Here is a 19,941-nt window from a genome sequence, read left to right as displayed (position 1 = left end):
TCATTCCTTCCAAAGAAATCCCAGGGCTGATCTCCTTCAGAATGGACTGGCTGGATCTCCTTGCAGTCCAAGGGACTCTCAAGAGTCTTCTCCAACACCACACTTCAAAAGCATCAATTCTTCGGCGCTCATCCTTCTTCACAGTCCAACTCTCACATCCATACATGACCACAGGAAAAACCATAGCCTTGACTAGACGAACCTTAGTCGGCAAAGTAATGTCTCTGCTTTTGAATATACTATCTAGGTTGGTCATAACTTTTCTTCCAAGGAGTAAGCGTCTTTTAATTTCATGGCTGCAGTCACCATCTGCAGTGATTTTGGAGCCCCCCAAAATAAAGTCTGACACTGTTTCCACTGTTTACCCATCTATTTCCCATGAAGTGATGGGACCGGATGCCATGATCTTCATTTTCTGAATGTTGAGCTTTAGGCCAACTTTTTCAGTCTCCACTTTCACTTTCATCAAGAGGCTTTTTAGTTCCTCTTCACTTTCTGCCATAAGGGTGGTGTCATCTGTATATCTGAGGTTATTGATATTTCTCCCAGCAATCTTGATTCCAGCTTGTGCTTCATCCAGCCCAGCATTTCTCATGATGTACTCTTCACAGAAGTTAAATAAGCAGGGTGACAATGTACAGCCTTGACGTACTCCTTTTCCTATTTGGAACCAGTCTGTTGTTCCATGTCCAGTTCTAACTGTTGCTTCCTGACCTGCATACAGGTTTCTCAAGAGGCAGGTCAGGTGGTCTGGTATTCCCATCTCCTTCAGAATTTTCCACAGTTTATTGTGATCCACATAGTCAAAGGCTTTGGCATAGTCAATAAAGCAGAAATAGATGTTTTTCTGGAACTCTCTTGCTTTTTCCATGATCCAGCGGATGTTGGCAATTTGATCTCTGGTTCCTCTGCCTTTTCTAAAACCAGCTTGAACATCAGGAAGTTCGCGGTTCATGTATTGCTGAAGCCTGGCTTGGAGAATTTTGAGCATTACTTTACTAGCATGTGAGATGAGTGCAATTGTACGGTAGCTTGAGCATTCTTTGGCATTACCTTTCTTTGGAATTGGAATGAAAGCTAAAATCCAGAACACTGATACCATCAAATGTTGGTGAAGATGCAGAGCAACAGGAACTCTCTCATTCATTGCTGGTAGAAATTAAAATCATATATGCACTTCAGAAGGTTGCTTGGAAGTTTCTTAGAAAACTAAACATAGTCTTAACCATATGGATTCAGCAGTTGTGTTCCTTGGCATTTACCTAAAGCAGCTGAAAATTTAGTTGCACATAAAAACCTGCAAAGGGATACTATGGCAGCTTTATTCACAATTGCCCAAACTTGGCAGCAACCAAGATGTCTGAGGATGAATAGATAGATAAACTGAGGTCCAATGGAAAATGAAATATTATTTGGTGCTTAAAAAGAGATGTGCTAGCAAGCCATGAAAAGACTAGGAGGAAATTTAAATGCATATTACTGAGTAAAAGAAGTCAATCTGAAAAGGCTAAAAAATGTATGCTTCCAACTATATGGCATTCTGGAAAAGGCAAAACTATGGAGGAAGTAAAAAGATCAGTGTTTGATAGGGACTGAGAATCAGGGGACAAACAGGAGAGCACAAAGGACTTTTAGGGCAGTGGAAGTGCTCTGTATGAAACTATAATGATGAATACATGTCACTGTACATTTGTCAGTGAACAACACTAAGAGTGAATCTTAATGTAAACTACAGATCTAGGGTATATGATGTGTCAATGCAGGTTCATCAGCTGTTCATTCAGTAACAAATGTATCACTCTAGAGGGAGATGTTGATATTGAGGGAGGCTGTGTATGTGTCGGCTGCTGCTGCTGCTGCTAAGTGGCTTCAGTCCTGTCTGACTCTGTGCGACCCCAGAAACGGCAGCCCACCAGGCTTCCCCATCCCTGGGATTCTCCAGGCAAGAACACTGGAGTGGGTTGCCATTTCCTTCTCCAGTGCATGAAAGTGAAAAGTGAAAGTGAAGTCGCTCAGTCGTGTCTGACCCTCAGTGACCCCATGGACTGCAGCCTTCCCCTCCATCCATGGGATTTTCCAGGCAAGAGTACTGGAGTAGGGTGCCATTGCCTTCTCCGGTATGTGTCGGGGTAGGCGGTATATGGGAAATCTCTGTACCTTCCTCTCCATTTGCTGTGAAGTTAAAACTTCCCTTTAAAAGTTAGTCTTTAGAAGAAAAGAAAATGAATTTCAAAGAGCAGCCAAAGAGTAACTGGATGATCTATGAATTTAGTTTAGTGGACAAGCTTTCTCTCATTTGTAAATTTTGTGATACTCTTTGGATCTTTCCAAGCCTGATACATCTTGAATTAGAAACTTTCAGTACTGAAAACATTTAAGAAAGCAAAAACAATAAGCCAACAACAACAACAATCACAAATCTTGTTTTCTTTAAGGAATTTCAACATGTTTTGTCTTAGTGTTTGGAGAACTGGTTTCAGCTACATGACCTGAGCATGATGATAAAGGGTAACCAGTCTCTGAAACTTCCTGGATATTTTTGCAACACTAAGACCGAGCTTACCTTTATGTATATGGTCCTCTGCATGTGCTATGGTTCTCACTATTCTCAAATAACTCAGATTAAAAAATCAGATCCAGATTTCAGATCCGGAAATCTGGATCTTAAACCACACCTCCTCCTCTCCTGTTTCCTTTGATTTTCACAGCACCTTGCAGTTCAGGTCATTGGTTCTGATCCACTACTTTTAATCTTAAACCCAGTTTAGATTTTCAATCTATCCTCCTGGCATTAAAACAATTTTATCAATCACCCACTACATTCTGGCCACTATATGGCCAAAGAAACATTACCACACTCAAGTTCTTGAAGTCCAGTTTGTATGACAGACAAACAAGGAGCTTACTTTTCTTTCTTTCTTTTTTTTTCCAAAAACAACACAAGTATTGTAACAGGAGTTCTCAGGGTATTGTGGGAACATGGAACCCAGTCAGGCGAATGTGTGGGAAGGCTGAGACCACTTCGGAGAGAAAATGACATCTAAGCCCCCAAATATGAGTTGACTAGCCAGAGGGCAAGCAAGGGACAAGGAGAATGTGTTCACGGAGCTGAACCCGATGCTCTGTGACGATCTAGAGCGGTAGGAAGGGAGGGAGGTTCAAGAGGAGGGAACATGTATATACTTATGGCTACTTCACATTGTGTGGCAGAAACAAGCACAACTTTGTAAAGCAATTATCCTCCAATTAAAAATAAATTTTTAAAAAGTGGATGTGTTTATTTTTTATGAGGGTATAGAATAATCAAAGAGAGACTGGAATCCTCAAAGAATGGAAAAAAATTCAGTACTGCTGAAGGATACAGATGTGAGAGGTGGGGGGAAGATGAGAAAAATGGAAAGAGATGAAACTGGAGAGTCCAGACTGTAAACATCCCTACAAGCCATGTTTTTTTTCTCCCCCCGTAATTTTTGAACTTTATCATAATTTGATGAAAAGACCATTCAAGAGTTGTAAGGTAGGGATTGACATGGTTTGGATGCCTAAAGTGCATCTCAAACTTAATTCTCAAGAAAAACACTGGATCTCCACCCTCTCTGACCTCTCCAAAGCTGCTGAGGCCCAGGCTTCTCGGTCTCCCCTACAACAGTGCATGGCAGCTACAGCTGCTCTCCTTCTCTATAAACACCCATCAGCAAATCCTTCCCAACAGCTATAGAACCTGACCTCTTCCCACCATTTGCATGGCTACAAACCAACTTTAGCTACTATCATCTCTTATTCCTCTAAGGTCTATTTTGCATACAGTAGTAATAGTGATCTTTATAAACTGTGTCAGAGTTATTCTCAATAAATATTCCAATAATTCCCAGTGACTTTACCTCACACTTCCAATATACTCCCTGTCTGTTCTACAGCCTATAAAGTGCCCGTGACCTGATTTGGAGACATCTCCCTGACCTTCTGGCCCACCCCCCTCATTCCCATTCACTCCATTCCACCACACTATCCTCTCCCTCTCCAACCCTACTCGCATCTCAGGGCCTTGACACTTACTATTCTCCCACATGTGGATGTTCTGCCTCAGAATCTGCGAGGCTCTCTCTCTTGTGCCCAAATATCACCTCCTAAGAGAGGCTCTTCCTAGTAAACCTATCTGAGATAGCATTCTGTGTCATTCTCTGCCCTTGACTCTGATTTCCTTTTCTTCATAGTGCTCCTGACTACCATATTATCTATCAATTTGACTCTTTACTGTTTGTCTCCCACACTGGATTGTAAACTCCATGAAGGCAGTCACTTGGCCTTGTTTATTTCTGTATCTGCATTGTCTAACACACAGAGGTTCAATAAGTATATACCAACTGAAAGAACAGATTGAGTTTTAAGAAGTCATCATGGGTCTTCTTGAACATACAGGAAAGCATGGAGACCAAACCTGAAGAGAGAACTAGTGATTGAGGAGATGAGAGAGGTCTAGATTAGTGGAACCGTAGAAACCACAGTATTTGATATACAGCAGGCAACCTGCAGATTTGTTGATAACAACAGTGAATGAATATGGTGAGAGGAGAGAGAGGAATCAAGAAAGATCAAATATCTGGCTTGGACTACAGAGCAAATGATCACTTATTGAGAAATGAAACATAGGAAGAGGGGAAAATTTGGCTGGAGAATGAAAATAGTGAGTTCAGTTTCAGAAACATGGAAATTTAAATAACATCCAACAGCAGGAGCCTATAGTGATTGGATATGTGGATCTAAATTTCCTTTCTGCCCAGATCCACAAGTGAATTCTTCCTAAAATATTGGCATCGTACTGTCATTTCCCACCTCAAATCTATTTCACATCTATAAAGCACTAACATCTTGGCCTCTGAGCCGCTTCACAAGCTGGCAATGAACATACACTGTCTAGTGCCATTTGTTGCCTCAAAGTGCAAATTGCCTAAGGGCCATATCTATAGTGTATAGATTTGACGGTCTTAGCAAATTCAAGGTCATCACCACCTGTGGCTGACAGCAAACACGGACCCAATTTCCACTATTCCCTGCGCCTACAGCACATGAACTCCTCATGAAGCAAGAGGGTTTTCTTCACCTTTTGATTCTGGGTGGGCCTGGTGACTTGCTTTGGCCAGAAGAGTGTAGCAGAAGTAACCGCTCCATTTCTATACTTCTTACACCCTTTCACTTGTAATTCTTCCTGGCTGCCATGTGTACAAGCCAAAGTAGCATGCTAGAAGCCGGGAGACTATACAGAACAGATAAAACTGTCCCAGCTAAACTCACACCAAACGAGTTAGCCCCCAGCTGACCTAGAATGGCTCACAGATGCATCCATGAGTCAAATTCTGCCCAAATTTCAGACATGCAGAATCATAAATCTAACAAACAGCTGTTGCCTTAAACTACAAAATTTTGGGAGTGGTCTTTATATAGCAAAAACTAACTAACACATGAAGTTATAAGTCTGAGGAAACTAAGCCAAGCCAGAAAGAAAGGAGGAGAAATCAGCAAATCAAGGTGAACTACTGATAGCTTATCTAGAAGGGAAAAAGAATTGGTTTTGTAGTTGAGGAGGAAGCACAGTAAGAAGACTTAATGTATCAAATATACAATTTGAAAGCAAATTCCAAGTTCCCTGGGATTAATTCCCTTCACGGGAAGCTCAGTGTTTTCCTGCTCACCCCCTGCAGCCCTCATATTAGCAATTTCTAATTTTATATAGGTTTTATCTTCTCAATGAAATTTCAAGCTACTTGTAGTAATGAAGTCATTATTACAAATTTTAATAACCTCTGGAGTTCATAGTAAAAATACTCAACAATTTATAAATTGATATTCAGTGGAGAAAGCAGAAGTAAATTCTTAGATAAAATGCAGAAGAAAATTTATATAGGTAAGACATAAATGGAGATAATAAAAAAGGTTCAAATAAGATCTAGAAATCTTTTCTTTTGCTCATGGCCCATAATAGGGCATCTACTTATTCAACTTTACCAACAAAAGATTTAAAAAATACCAAAAGATTCAAGAAATAATAGGAAATGTGAGAGGACTAAAGCCTTCACCAGGAATTATACAAGAAAAAAGGACCATCAATGAAATATTTCTTCATTCATAAAAAGCAACAAAATTGAGTCACCCATGATGTGGCTGAACCTAGAACCTGTCACACAGAGTGAAATAAGTCAGAAAGAGAAAAACAAATATTGTATATGTAACTGAAAGTTGCTTAGTCATGTCTGACTCTTTGTGACCCCATGGACTATACAGTCCATGGAATTCTCCAGGCCAGAATGCTGGAATCCCTTCTCCAGGGGATCTTCCCAACCCAGGGATTGAACCCAGGTCTCCTGCACTGCAGGTGGATTCTTTACCATCTGAGCCACCAGGGAAGCCCTTGGGATAAATTAATATATGTTAACACATATATATGAAATCTAGAAAAATGGTACTGATGAACATATTTGCAGAGCAGGAATACAGATGCAGATGGAGGAAACAGATTCATGGACTCAGGGATGGGGGAAAGGAGGGAGTGGGACGAATTCAGATAGTAGCATTGACATATGTACACTACCACGTGTAAAACAGCTAGCTAGTGGGAAGCTGCAGTATAGCAGTATAGCAGCTCAGTGCTCTGTGATGACCGAGGGGATGGGATAGGGGTGGGGGGGAGGGAGATTTAAGAGGGAAGGGACATATGTATACATATGACTGATTCACACTGTTGTACAGTAGAAACTAACAATTACATTCCAATAAAAAAGGACATTCATTTGGGGGTACTGAGTATACTAATGCCCCACTAATGATGTTCAACACTCTTGGCAGATGTCAGAAGAGACGCAACACTGTGATACATGAGCCATTATCCCCTTCCAGGCTGTTTGGAAGTTTTTCCTGGCCAGAGAGGAATTTGGGGATGCAAGTCTGTTTCCTCTGGCACAGTACAGGGTATGATGCTTTAAAGTAAACACTTCTTGACCCTTCTCTGGTATCCGGTCAATGGCTTAATTTTAATACTATTTTTCTTCTACGTCATGCAGTAAATTCTTCTATGAGTTGAGGAGACATTTGGTGTTACCAAATGACTCTTCCTGATTATGAATCAAGCATCAAATATTCATAACACACTATTCTTTGTCCAAACTGTGCAATTAGTAAATTAGTAAGTTGTCTTTGCTTAGGCATAATATCAATTGAAATGTTTTCCTCAAGAGTCTATAAAGCCAAGAAATAATTCCTACACTGGAGTTCAAAAAAATGAATTTGAGAAGCAACTCAGTGTGATTTAATAATTATGCAAACATTAGCAAATAACAAACCTCATTCGTTTCTAAAATGTAACTTCTTTGTTTACATAGTTTACAAAATTCTGCTTGCATAGAACTCTCTTACTCTCTTGTCTCCTTTATGTAGAAATCTTACTCAGAAACTCTTCTTTTTTCAAGATCTTAGGAAGAAAAGCCAATAGACTGGAGGACATTGCCTTTTCTTTACAATGAGTAGGATGCAGCTTACTTCAGATAGTTGGTCAGCAACTGACTTTAGAATTCAGTTGTTCCATTATTTCTATTTTTCAATGGAAGTTTTCAAAGAAGTTTTCGCAGAAGTTTTGAAAAGAAATGACAGATAACATTAAAAAATAATAATATTAGAGACTTTTAAGGTCAAGGAGGAAAAATCTGAATATCATTTGAAGATATGGGATATCTTCAAATACCCTAATATGTCATATTTCTTCATTTCTATTGTTTCATAAATGGCAATATTCTTCTGAAACATAATAGTAGAGGCAGCTATTTTTCAGGCAAGGAAAAATACACATTTTACAGTTAGAAAAATAATGAAGAACTACTATAAACCTATTGGAGAACTTCCCAAACCTTCAGGCATTCTGCCATCAGGTTTTGACCACATAATCATTTTCTCTTAGACGGATGGATGGAAGATGACTGGACAAACAGAGGGATAAGAGTGGATAGACAGTGAAGCAAACAGACAATACATGCAGGTTTACCTTCCAAGGCTTATTATATGTTAATGTTCTTTTTTTTCCCCAAATTTCTACTGAAGAAGGTGTACCTTCCTAGGATCCTGCAGAGCTTATGAACACTTCCATGTCCCTAAGTCGATTCTTCAAAAGGATATTTTCAACCAAGATCAAGTCAAAAAATGAAACATAATAAGGGAGATGATGGATGGAAGAGGAAGAGAGGGTCAAATCTGTATGACAGTGAAGCTAAGCATAGTCAAGTGATGTCTAGAGCTGTTAGACAACTCATCCTTTTCCAGAAGAACCACCTGAACTTTCCTAATAGAACATAAACTTCAGTCTCTCTATGTATTTAAAGTTAACATAGAGAGCAGCATAAATCTGGTCTTAAATAGTGGTTTCCTTAATTTTTGCCTCAAGAAAGGAGATGAAAGTAGATACTTGTAAATGACAAAAAACGTGTGTTAGTCTGTTGGACTTATATATATAAATTAATGGATATGGAATTTCAAAGTCTTTTAAGATTTTAGGTTTGCTTCTCTCTGGATATATGAGATTACTGACTCAACTTCCTGAAAGTTTTGAAGAATTTTCACTATGCTGTATAACACGTCATTATCTCAAATATATTAGTTCTGTAAGGAATCTATAATAATTGTGGTATAGAAACACTGAGAAGAGGGAGTAATATTATTAGTGTCTCAAAATTCTTATTCTTAAAATTAAGTGATTATATCACGAGAGGCAGGGTGGTCAAAGTTCACATGATCTCGATTAGTTGCAGACATAATTTGAGTTCACTTTTGCTTTCCTGTCAATACAATAGCCCACTTAGGCACCCATGAATCTTTCCTTTTTCCTGATAACATTAATTCTTCAGATATAATCTAGTCTTTATGTTTTTATAGAATCAAAGAAGAGATCTGATATTTATAATGAATCAAAAAATAATTGCACTGCTTGGAGAGAAATTCCTTAGTACTCACAAATGTGGTTTATATTGTTAACCTTTTCTTTTTTCCTGTATAGTACAAACCAAGAATCCCAAAATTGAATGGCTGAAATAATTATTATGGCGCATAGTTCAATGGGTTGGCAGGGCTCAGCTGGGTGGCTCTCCCTTGGGGTCTCCATGTTGTTGCAGTCAGATGTTCACTGAGGCTACATGCATCTGAAGGCTTGACTGACATGGAAGTTTAAGATGGCTCATTCATTCACATGAACAGCTGGAGAATTTTCAACCTTCTGCGTAAGATTCAGTAATTAATTCACACTTGTCCCAGCTGAGTTATCTGCAAGTCCTTCTGAAGGACTTATCTCTATTATATAATGATTTTGTCCCATAATAGCTAAATGAATGGCAGATCCATTAACATTTCTCTAAATTGGTTAACTGTCAAAACATTTCATTCATTCACTTATGTTTTATTAGTTTGTTTTTAATTTTCCAATGCTAATTAAATGATTTCTAGATGCTGAGCTTACATCAGGGAATGAGAAAACACATGGTGTGGCCTTCAAAAAGTTTACATTCAAGTTAGAGTAGACAGATCATAGACAAATGAGATAAACAATATAATTAGAGATTATGGTAATAGATGTGAGGAGTTGACCCATTAGGAAAGACCCTGATGTTGGGAAAGATTGAAAGCAGGAGGAGAAGGGGATGACAGAGGATGAGATGGTTGGATGGCATCACCAACTCAATGGACATGAGTTTGAGCAAGCTCTGGGAGATGGTGAAGGATAGGGAAGCCTGGCATGCTGCAAAGAGTTGGACACAACTGAGCAACTGAACAACATAAAGAAAATAAAAAAGAGAACTTGGATAGCAACAAATGAAATGTGTTATTAAATTTATACCTTAAGTTCTTTACAATTTTACAGTTAATAGGTATCAGACAATAAATCCTAGCCTTAGAAAAGCAAATTAGAGCAAACCTGAAATTTCAGGCCTATTGTCATTTAAAGTTTAACAAGTAAAACAAAAAATATTATCACATTTCAAAAACAAAGTAAAATCAAAACATTTTCTAAGATAAACCTATAACAATAATGAGTATGACACACGCTACTCCTGTGATGCATCTGCAGAAAAATAAATCTATGTTGCAAAGCAAAAAAAAACTCACCTCTGACAATCAGCCAAATCAATTCAGATTGCTACCAAAAAGCCTGCTTTAATATTGGTCCTTCTAGACTAAGTAAAAATCATCACCGGAATCTCCCTGACATCTTTGCTTTCATTGTCCACTTGAAGATGTAAACGAGTGTAAAATCCACAAAGCGACTTGAAAGGACAATGAAACATTTTGCTTGAGAGACAGATATGTCTAGTGCTTCTTCTGTGACAAGTACAGATGCTTCAGAAAAGATTAAGGATTCCATAGTGCATTTGAGCAGCTACTCAATAAAGGAACCTACAGAGAAGATTGCCTCTTCGACTGGTGAGACTCTCCAGAGCCTAAAGTATAATGAGTAAGAAAACCAAGTCATTTGAAGTCATCTGTATGCTACACTAGTAAGCGTAATTGCTAACGTTTTCTTTATTAATAAAAAATGTTGACTCCTTTAAAGAATTTAACCAAGCAACTAGCTTTAAAAGTATCCTACAGAATTCCTTCTGTTAAAGAAAAACAACAATTCCAGAAAAGTAGCTGTACAAAGATAGCTGAACTTCATAGTAGCTCTTATAATGGCATATTCAGGGTAAACTGGAATAGGACTCTTGTAACACAAGTCACATTGCTTTCCATTCGGTAATGAAAGCAGTAATGTTAACACAATTAAATCCAACACTAGCGTTTCAGCATTCCACAGACACATTCACAGGACTACATACATATTTTAGAACATAGTTTTCTAAGCATCTGTGGTCCTTCCTATCTAATTAGCAAGCTCTTCATGAGTAACTAATATAAATACTTCACAATCATGGCCCAAAACATTCCCACATCTGACAGTGGTATGTTTACACCTTTGGAGAGAAATTTCCAAAGTGGAAAAAGTAGAGAAAAAAGTAGAGAAAGATGTTGAAAGATGGAGAATTCATGTTGAACAGATCCAAAGAGCTGCTCATCCACCATGGCGGGAAAACCTACCCACTTTCCATTCATTCAGCAGCACCTTACCTTCAGTAAAAGGGAAGAAAGCACACAATGAACTACAAAGTGACAGATGACTGTATCCAAAAGACCAGAGCAAACAGGCAAAAAACAACTGCCTTTAAAAAGATGGGTTTAATCTATACATCCGAAAGTTACTTTTCAGTGAGAAAGGGTCTGTGTTAGTCTGGGATGTTTTTAGCTACAGAAAAGAAAGCCCAGTGAACCACAGTCACAAAGCTAATTAATTATCACTTAAGAAATCAGGAAGCAGGGATTTCGAGTTTGGAGCAGTAGCTTAAATGACATCATTAAGGAACCAGATTCTTTGTATTTGCTCAGCCACCCTGCTTAGCTGACCTCTGTCCTCTGAAAGTGCCCCTTGGTTGCAAGATAACTGCCACCACTCCCTCAGTATATTCCTCACCAGCATCCCAACTGGGAATGAAGGAAGGAAGGAAGAAGTCACAAAAGGGCTTTTCCTCACAGAGGAAGAAGCCTCTCGATATTAGTAGATGTTTACTTGACAAACAGTAAAAAGTTATTTATTGTTTATCTGAAATTCAAATTTAACTGGACACTTTGTATTTTTATTTATTAACTCTGGCAATCCTTAGTACCACTAATCTAACAAAAGGTAACTTTATCAGCGAAGAGGAACTAAAGACCTTCTTGATGAAGGTGAAGGATGAGTGCAAGAGCCAGCTTAAGACTAAATATTAAAAAAATTAAGATCATGGCATCTGGCCCCATTCAGTTCAGTTCAGACCTTCAGTCGTGTCTGACTCTTTGTGACACCATGAATTGCAGCACGCCAGGCCTCCCTGTCCATCACCAACTCCCGGAGTACACTCAGACTCACGTCCATCGAGTCCGTGATGCCATCCAACCATCTCATCCTCGGTCCTCCCCTTTTCCTCCTGCCCCTAATCCCTCCCAGCATCAGAGTCTTTTCCAATGAGTCAACTCTTTGCATGAGGTGGCCAAAGTACTGGAGTTTCAGCTTCAGCATCATTCCTTCCAAAGAACACCCAGGACTGATCTCCTTTAGAATGGACTGGCTGGAACTCCTTGCAGTCCAAGGGACTCTCAAGAGTCTTCCCCAACACCACAGTTCAAAAGCATCAATTCTTCGGCACTCAGCTTTCTTCACAGTCCAACTCTCACATCCATAAGTGACTACTGAAAAAACCATAGCCTTGACTAGACGGACCTTTGTTGGCAAAGTAATGTCTCTGCTTTTCAATATGCTATCTAGGTTGGTCATAACTTTTCTTCCAAGGAGTAAGCGTCTTTTAATTTCATGGCTGCAGTGACCATCTGCAGTGATTTTGGAGCTTCAAAAAATAAAGTCTGACACAGTTTCCATTTATTCCCCATCAATTTCCCATGAAGTGATGGGACCAGATGCCATGATCTCGTTTTCTGAATGTTGAGTTTTAAGCCAACTTTTTCACTCTCCTCTTTCACTTTCATCAAGAGGCTTTTTAGTTCCTCTTCACTTTCTGCCATAAGGGTGGTGTCATCTGCATATCTGAGGTTATTGATATTTCTCCCAACAATCTTGATTCCAGCTTGTTCTTCTTCCAGCCCAACGTTTCTCATGATGTACTCTGCATAAAAGTTAAATAAGCAGGGTGACAATATACAGCCTTGATGTACTCCTTTTCCTATTTGGAACCAGTCTGTTGTTCCATGTCCAGTTCTAACTGTTGCTTCCTGACCTGCATATAGGTTTCTCAAGAGGCAGGTCAGGTGGTCTGGTATTCCCATCTCTTTCAGAATTTTCCACAGTTTATTGTGATCCACACAGTCAAAGGCTTTGGCATAGTCAATAAAGCAGAAATAGATGTTTTTCTGGAATTCTCTTGCTTTTTCAATGATCCAGCAGGTGTTGGCAATTTAATTTCCAGTTTTTCTGCCTTTTCTAAAACCAGCTTGAACATCTGGAAGTTCATGGTTTACATATTGCTAAAGCCTCGCTTGGAGAATTTTGAGCATTACTTTACTAGCATGTAAGATGAGTGCAATTGTGTGGTAGTTTGAGCATTCTTTGGCATTGCCTTTCTTTGGGATGGGGATGAAAACTGACCTTTTCCAGATCTGTGGCCACTGCTGAGTTTTCCAAATTTGCTGGCATGTTGAGTGCAGCACTTTCACAGCATCATCTTTCAGGATTTGAAATAGCTCAACTGAAATTCCATCACCTCCACTAGTTTTGTTCATAGTGATGCTTTCTAAGGCCCACTTGACTTCACATTCCAGGATGTCTAGCTATAGTTGAATGATCACACCATCGTGATTATCTTGGTCATGAAGATCTTTTCTGTACAGTTCTTCTGTGTATTCTTGCCACCTCTTCTTAATATCTTCTGCTTCTCTTAGGTCCATAACATTTCTGTCCTTTTTCAAGCCCATCTTTGCATGAAATGTTCCCTTCATATCTCTAAGTTTCTTGAAGAGATCTCTAGTCTTTCCCATTCTGTTGTTTTCCTCTATTTCTTTGCATTGATCACCGAGGAAGGCTTTCTTATCTCTCCTTGCTATTCTTTGGAACCCTGCATTCAGATGCTTATATCTTTCCTTTTCTCCTTTGCTTTTTGCTTCTCTTCTTTCACAGCTATTTGTAAGGCCTCCCCAGACAGCCATTTTGCTTTTTTGCATTTCTTTTCCATGGAGATGGTCTTGATCCCTGTCTCCTATACAATGTCACGAACCTTAGTCCATAGTTCATCAGGCACTCTATCTATCAGATCTAGCCTTTAAATCTATTTCTCATTTTCACTGTATAATCATAAGGGATTTGATTTAGGTCATACCTGAATGGTCTAGTGGTTTTCCCTACTTTCTTCAATTTAAGACTGAATTTGACAATAAGGAGTTCATGATCTGAGCCACAGTCAGCTCCCGGTCTTGTTTTTGCTGACTGTATAGAGCTTTTCCATCTTTGGCTGCAAAGAATATAATCAATCTGATTTTGGTGTTGACCATCTGGTGATGTCCATGTGTAGAGTCTTTTCTTGTGTTGTTGGAAGAGGGTGTTTGTTATGAGCAGTGTGTTCTCTTGGCAAAACTCTATTAGCCTTTGCCCGGCTTCATTCCGTATTTCAAGGCCAAATTTGCCTGCTACTCCAGATGTTTCTTGACATCCTACTTTTGCATTCCAGACTCCTATAATGAAAAGGACATCTTTTTGGGGTGTTAATTCTAAAAGGTCTTATGGGTCTTCATAGAACCGTTCAACTTCAGCTTCTTCAGTGTTACTGGTTGGGGCATAGACTTGGAATACTGTGATATTGAATGGTTTGCCTTGGAAACTAAGAGAGATCATTCTGTCGTTTTTGAGATTGCATCCAAGTACTGCATTTTGGACTCTTTTGTTGACCATGATGGCTACTCCATTTCTTCTGAGGGATTCCTGCCCACAGTAGTAGATATAATGGTCATCTGAGTTAAATTCACCCATTCCAGTCCATTTTAGTTCGCTGATTCCTAGAATGTTGACGTTCACTCTTGTCATCTGCTGTTTGACCACTTCCAATTTGCCTTGATTCATGGACCTGACATTCCAGGTTCCTATGCAATATTGCTCTTTACAGCATTGGACCTTGCTTCTATCACCAGTCACATCCACAACTGGGTATTGTTTTTGCTTTGGCTCCATCCCTTCATTCTTTCTGGAGTTATTTCTCCACTGATTTCCAGTAGCATATTGGGCACCTACTAACCTGAGGAGTTCCTCTTTCCGTATCCTATCATTTTGCCTTTTCATACTGTTCATGGGGTTCTCAAGGCAAGAATACTGAAGTGGTTTGCCATTCCCTTCTCCAGTGGACCACATTCTGTCAGACCTCTCCACCATGACCCGCCCGTCTTGGGTGGCCCCACGAGCATGGCTTAGTTTCATTGAGTTAGACAAGGCTGTGGTCCATGTGATTAGATTGACTAGTTTTCTGTGATTATGGTTTCAGTGTGTCTGCCCTCTGATGCCCTCTCTGGCCCCATTACTGCATGGCAAATAGAAGGGGGAAAAGTGGAAGTAGTGACAGATTTCCTCTTCTTGGACTCCAAAATCACTCTGGACGATGACTGCAGCCATGAAGTCAGAAGACTATTGTTTCTTGGGAGGAAAGCAATGACAAACCTAGACAGTATGTTGAAAAGCAGAGACATTATTCTGCCAACAAAGGTTCATGTAGTCAAGGCTATGGTTCTTCCCAGTGGTCACTCAGAGGTGGACTGTAAAGAAGGCAGAACACCAAAGAATTGATACCTTCAAACTGTGGTGCAGAAGAAGACTCCTGAAAGTCCCTTGGACAGCAAGGAGATCATGCCATTTAATCTTAAGGGAGATCAACCCTGCCTATTCACTGGAAGGACTGATACTGAAGCATAAGTTACAGTATTTTGGTCATCTGATGCGAACAGATGACTCACTGGAAAAATCCCTCAAGCTAGGAAAGAGGGCAGAAGGAGAAAAGGGCATCAGAGGATGAGATGGCTGGATGGCATCACCGATGCAATGAACGTGAACTTGGGCAAACTCCAGGGGATGGTGAGGGACAGGGAGGCCTGGCATGCTGCTGTCCACGGTGTTGCAAAGAGCTGGACACAACTGGGCACCAGAACAACAACGTCTTTATAAAATGATAATAATTGGTCTTGTAGTTTAGCCAACTGCATCTATGTTTCTTAAGGAAGAATTAAGATTGCTACAGTAGAGATTTAAAGAGAAGGAAATATGCAGTGTTCACTGTTCTTCATATCCTGTATAGACTGAAGAATCTAATCCTGGCTCCAGTAGGATCATGAAAACCACCTAAATCTCAATTTCTGACAAAAAAAAAAATACACAAATATAGATCAAATAGAAAATATTAAAATACTGATAATATATCTACATTGTAGCTGGGAGAAAAAGAATATAACAAACCTCAAATTACAAATTAATGGGAGAAAAACACATAAATCCTACAGAAGCAGCTCTGGAGATGACATGGGGCAAAAAAAGTCAGGAGAAGTCTGAGCAGAGATAAAGAGAGCAGAATCCCAGTGGTGATAGAACAGATAAAATAATCACATAGTGCAAAGGAGCAGAGATTCTGGGGAGAGGGGGCAACTTGAAAGGAACACTCCTTGAAGAGGTGATAGAGAAGGATATAAGAAAGAGATGAACAGTAGAAGTAAAGAAACAAAATAAAAAGAAATTCACAAAATCAAGACAAACTATCTTCCTTCAACTCCCTCCAAAAACATTGATCAAAACAAATAAACTTCACCAAAATACTAGCACTGCTGAACTCTGGAACTTATTAACAAGTCATCCAAATTCCCACAGCTTTCTATATACAACTGCTACTAATGGGCAAAGAAAGTAAAACATTTCAAAGTGAATGGAAACCAGTGTAAAAATATTTATTCAATATTTCTACAAGAATATAATATATAATGAATCTAAGTACTCCAGTTTATAGAAATTCTGCTCAAAAATACAAGAGGAAAAAAACTGCAACATAACACCTGAAGCAAAGTGAAATACACTAAAATCAAAATCTGTAGATATGAAATTATAGCTCATATAAAACAGTTAAAAATATATATGGATAGAAAACACAGATGTGAAACTAGAGTTGACTAATCTTGCAAATAAAGAAGAAATTAAAAATTGAGAGAGTTGATTCAACTGAAAGTATAATCAGGAACACTGAGAAAAGGTATAAATATATGAAAAGGACACAAAAAAGTAGAAGTCAAAATGACCCAAGAGCAAGTAACTAATAAAATAGGCACAAAGATCTAATTTTTAACAATACACTTTAAAGAAAATTGATTGAAAAAAAAAAAAAAGAGTCACTTTCAAGGAAAGAAAAATCAGCCAAGATATCCTTCAAGTATCAAGGCTTTACAATTACATTAATTCAATTAAGATCTCAGTTCAGTTCAGTTGCTCAGTTGTGTCTGACTCTTTGTGACCTCATGGACTGCTGCACTCCAGGCTTCCCTGTCCATCACCAACTCCTGGAGCTTATTCATGTCCACTGAGTCAGTGACGCCATCCAACCATCTTATACACTGTCGTCCCCTTCTCCTCCTGCCTTCCATCATTCTCAGCATCAGGGTCTTTTCAAATGAGTCAGTTCTCCACATCAGAAGATCTCAGGGAAAACCACTACTGCAAGCCCCTCCTAGGTAGTCTGGTAGAGAATGTGCTTTATTCAGTCAAGATGTGGCTTAGTTACTAGGTCGTGTGACTCTTGTGACCCCATAAGCTGTAGCCCTCCAGGCTCTTCTGTCCATGGGATTTCCCAGACAAGAATACTGGAGTGAGTTGCCATTTCCTTCTCCAGGGGATCTTTCTGACCCAGAGATTGATCCCAGGTCTCCTGAACTGCAGGTGGATTCTTTACTGACTTAGCCACCAGGGATACCTATCCAATCAACATATGACCTGCAAAATAACTGAGAGTGCACATGAAATATATATTTAATTGTAAGTTTAAGAATAAAAGCAAAGGTAGGAACAAGGATGGAAGAAGAGTAAGTATAAGTAAGTATAAGTAAGTATACTTTCTGACAAAGTAAGAAAAATGAACTTAAAGTGGCAGGGGTAAACAAACAGAAACAATAAAACAGACTAAGCTAATGAATAGTCAGTGAGGTAAGAGGTAAAGGATGTGTCTTAAAGTTGATATGTCAAATACAGAAGCCTAAGTGAGAAAGAGGAAACGGAGAGGATTTAAGTTATTTTTAATGGTCACTGAAATAATGATATAAATCCTCCCAAAAGCCAGAAGTTATTTTAACAGAGCCAAAACAGACCACATAATGAAACACAGTAAATGTAACACAATACAAATCATATGTAGCATAAAGTGACAATAACATGGCAGAATCGAGACTTTTTAATTATATCTATAAATGTAAATGATCTTAAGCCTCTCCAAAAAATGCATTAAAACTGGCTCACAAGGCACAATCTAACTCCTAAAATAGAGGAATTCAAATGCCCAGGAATAAAGGGTTATTTGAATGTCAATGATACAAAAGCAGGCATTGTGATTCTGACATCAGCTAAAACACACAGAAATATAATTTCTCACATATCAAACTAGCCAAAAATGAAGCAACTGTAAGGGGAGCAGGTCCTCTTGAGCGTGGTTGATGGGAATATAAACTGGCCTAGCCCCACAGAGGGGGATCTAATATTAAAAACATATATGCATCTACCTTTTGACCGAGCAATCCCACAGTTAGGAATTTACTCTAAAAATACACCTCCAACAACATAAAAACATAGCAAAAGGGTATTCAATGAGAAGTTATTTGTAAAAACGAAATTTTGAAAACAAGCTAACTGTACATTCATTGATGTCTAATCAAATAAATTATGGTAAGTCTACCAGAACACAGCTGTAAACAAAGAATAAGGATCTCTATGAACTAACAAGGAGTAATTTCCAGGGGATATTAAGTGATAAAGGCAAAAAAGAAAAAATGCATTTATACTATTTTATGTATCTCACTTTGATATATATGTTTTACATATTCCAAAATAAAATTAAATAACAGAGTTAAATATATAATGATGGGAGAGGGAGCTCTAAAACTGAACAGGACAGAAACAAACTAATCTGTGTATTGATAATGACATAATCATAGAAGAAAATGCATTTATTAAAGTAACTTTTGATTCAAGAAAATGCATTTATTAAAGCAACTTTTGATTCAAGTAGTCTGACTGTATTGCCTCAGTGGGATACATTTTAAAAATAAAAAGAAATCTTGAATTTCACCAGAGTAGGTTTGTGGATGGTGGTGGTATTGGTATTGTAATTCCAATATATTTTTGTAAGTGCAGTACTACATTAGTGATATTGATGAGAAGTATGGTTCTCACTGGTGGTGGGGGGAGGGGATAGAGAAATATGAAATGGGCTAAGAGGAGGAATCAGTGAACTAACATGGATGGGAATGGGTAAATTTAATTCAGATGACTATTGTATCTACTACTGTGGACAAGAATCCCTTAGAAGAAATACAGTAGCCCTCATAGCCAACAAAAGAATCCAAAATGCAAGTACTTGGTAGCAATTTCAAAAATGTCAGAATGATCTCGCTTCATTTCCAAGGCAAACCATTCAACATCACAATAATCCAGTCTATGCCTCAACTGTTGATGCCGTAGAAACTAAAGTTGAACAGTTTCTATGAAGACCTACAAGATCTTTTAGAACTAACACCAAAAAAAAAAAAAGATGCACTTTTCATCGTAGGAGATTGGAATGCAAAAGTAGGTAGTCAAGCAATATCTGGAGCAACAGATAAGTTTGGTCTTGGTATACAAAATGAAGCAGGACAAAGGCTAACAGAGTTTTGCCAAGAGAACACTCTAGTCACAGCAAACACCTCTTTCAGTAACACAAAAGATAACTCTACACATGGATATCACCAGATGGTCAATAATAAAATCAGACTGATTATATTCTTTGCAGCCAAAGATGGAGAAGCTCTATACAGTCAGCAAAAACAAGACTGGAAGCTGACTGTGGCTCAGATCATGAACTCCTTATTGCAAAACTTCAGACTTAAATTGAAGAAAGTAGGGAAAACCACTAGGCCATTCAGGTATGCCCTAAATAAATTCTCTTATGATTATACGGTGGAAGCGATGAATAGATTCAAGGAATGAGTGCTGGTAGACAGTGTCTGAAGAACTATGGATGGAGGTGCATAACATTGTACATGAGGCAATGACCAAAACCATCCTAAAGCAAAAGAAATGCAAGAAGGCAAAGTGGTTGTCTGAGGTGGCTTTACAAAGAGCTGACGAAA

General features: G+C 38.7%; 1 protein-coding gene and 1 long non-coding RNA gene across 3 annotated transcripts in view; one reads left to right on the top strand and one right to left on the bottom strand.

Annotated features, from left to right (window-relative positions):
- PCSK5 (proprotein convertase subtilisin/kexin type 5) overlaps window positions 1-19,941 on the bottom strand; it is a 513,187-nt gene that overhangs the window by 379,378 nt on the left and 113,868 nt on the right. The window lies entirely within an intron of this gene.
- Window positions 1,708-19,736, top strand: LOC120874966. Its single transcript, XR_005723787.1, has 3 exons — window positions 1,708-1,774; window positions 17,775-17,785; window positions 19,726-19,736. It is a non-coding gene; the product is annotated as an uncharacterized LOC120874966 (long non-coding RNA).

This window comes from Oryx dammah, unplaced genomic scaffold (genome assembly GCF_014754425.2).
Source record: "Oryx dammah isolate SB20612 unplaced genomic scaffold, SCBI_Odam_1.1 HiC_scaffold_1, whole genome shotgun sequence".
In the NCBI taxonomy this organism is placed as follows: domain Eukaryota; kingdom Metazoa; phylum Chordata; class Mammalia; order Artiodactyla; family Bovidae; genus Oryx; species Oryx dammah.
The sequence above is the reverse complement of the archived record's forward strand: the minus strand, read 5'-3'. Positions and strand labels throughout refer to the sequence as shown.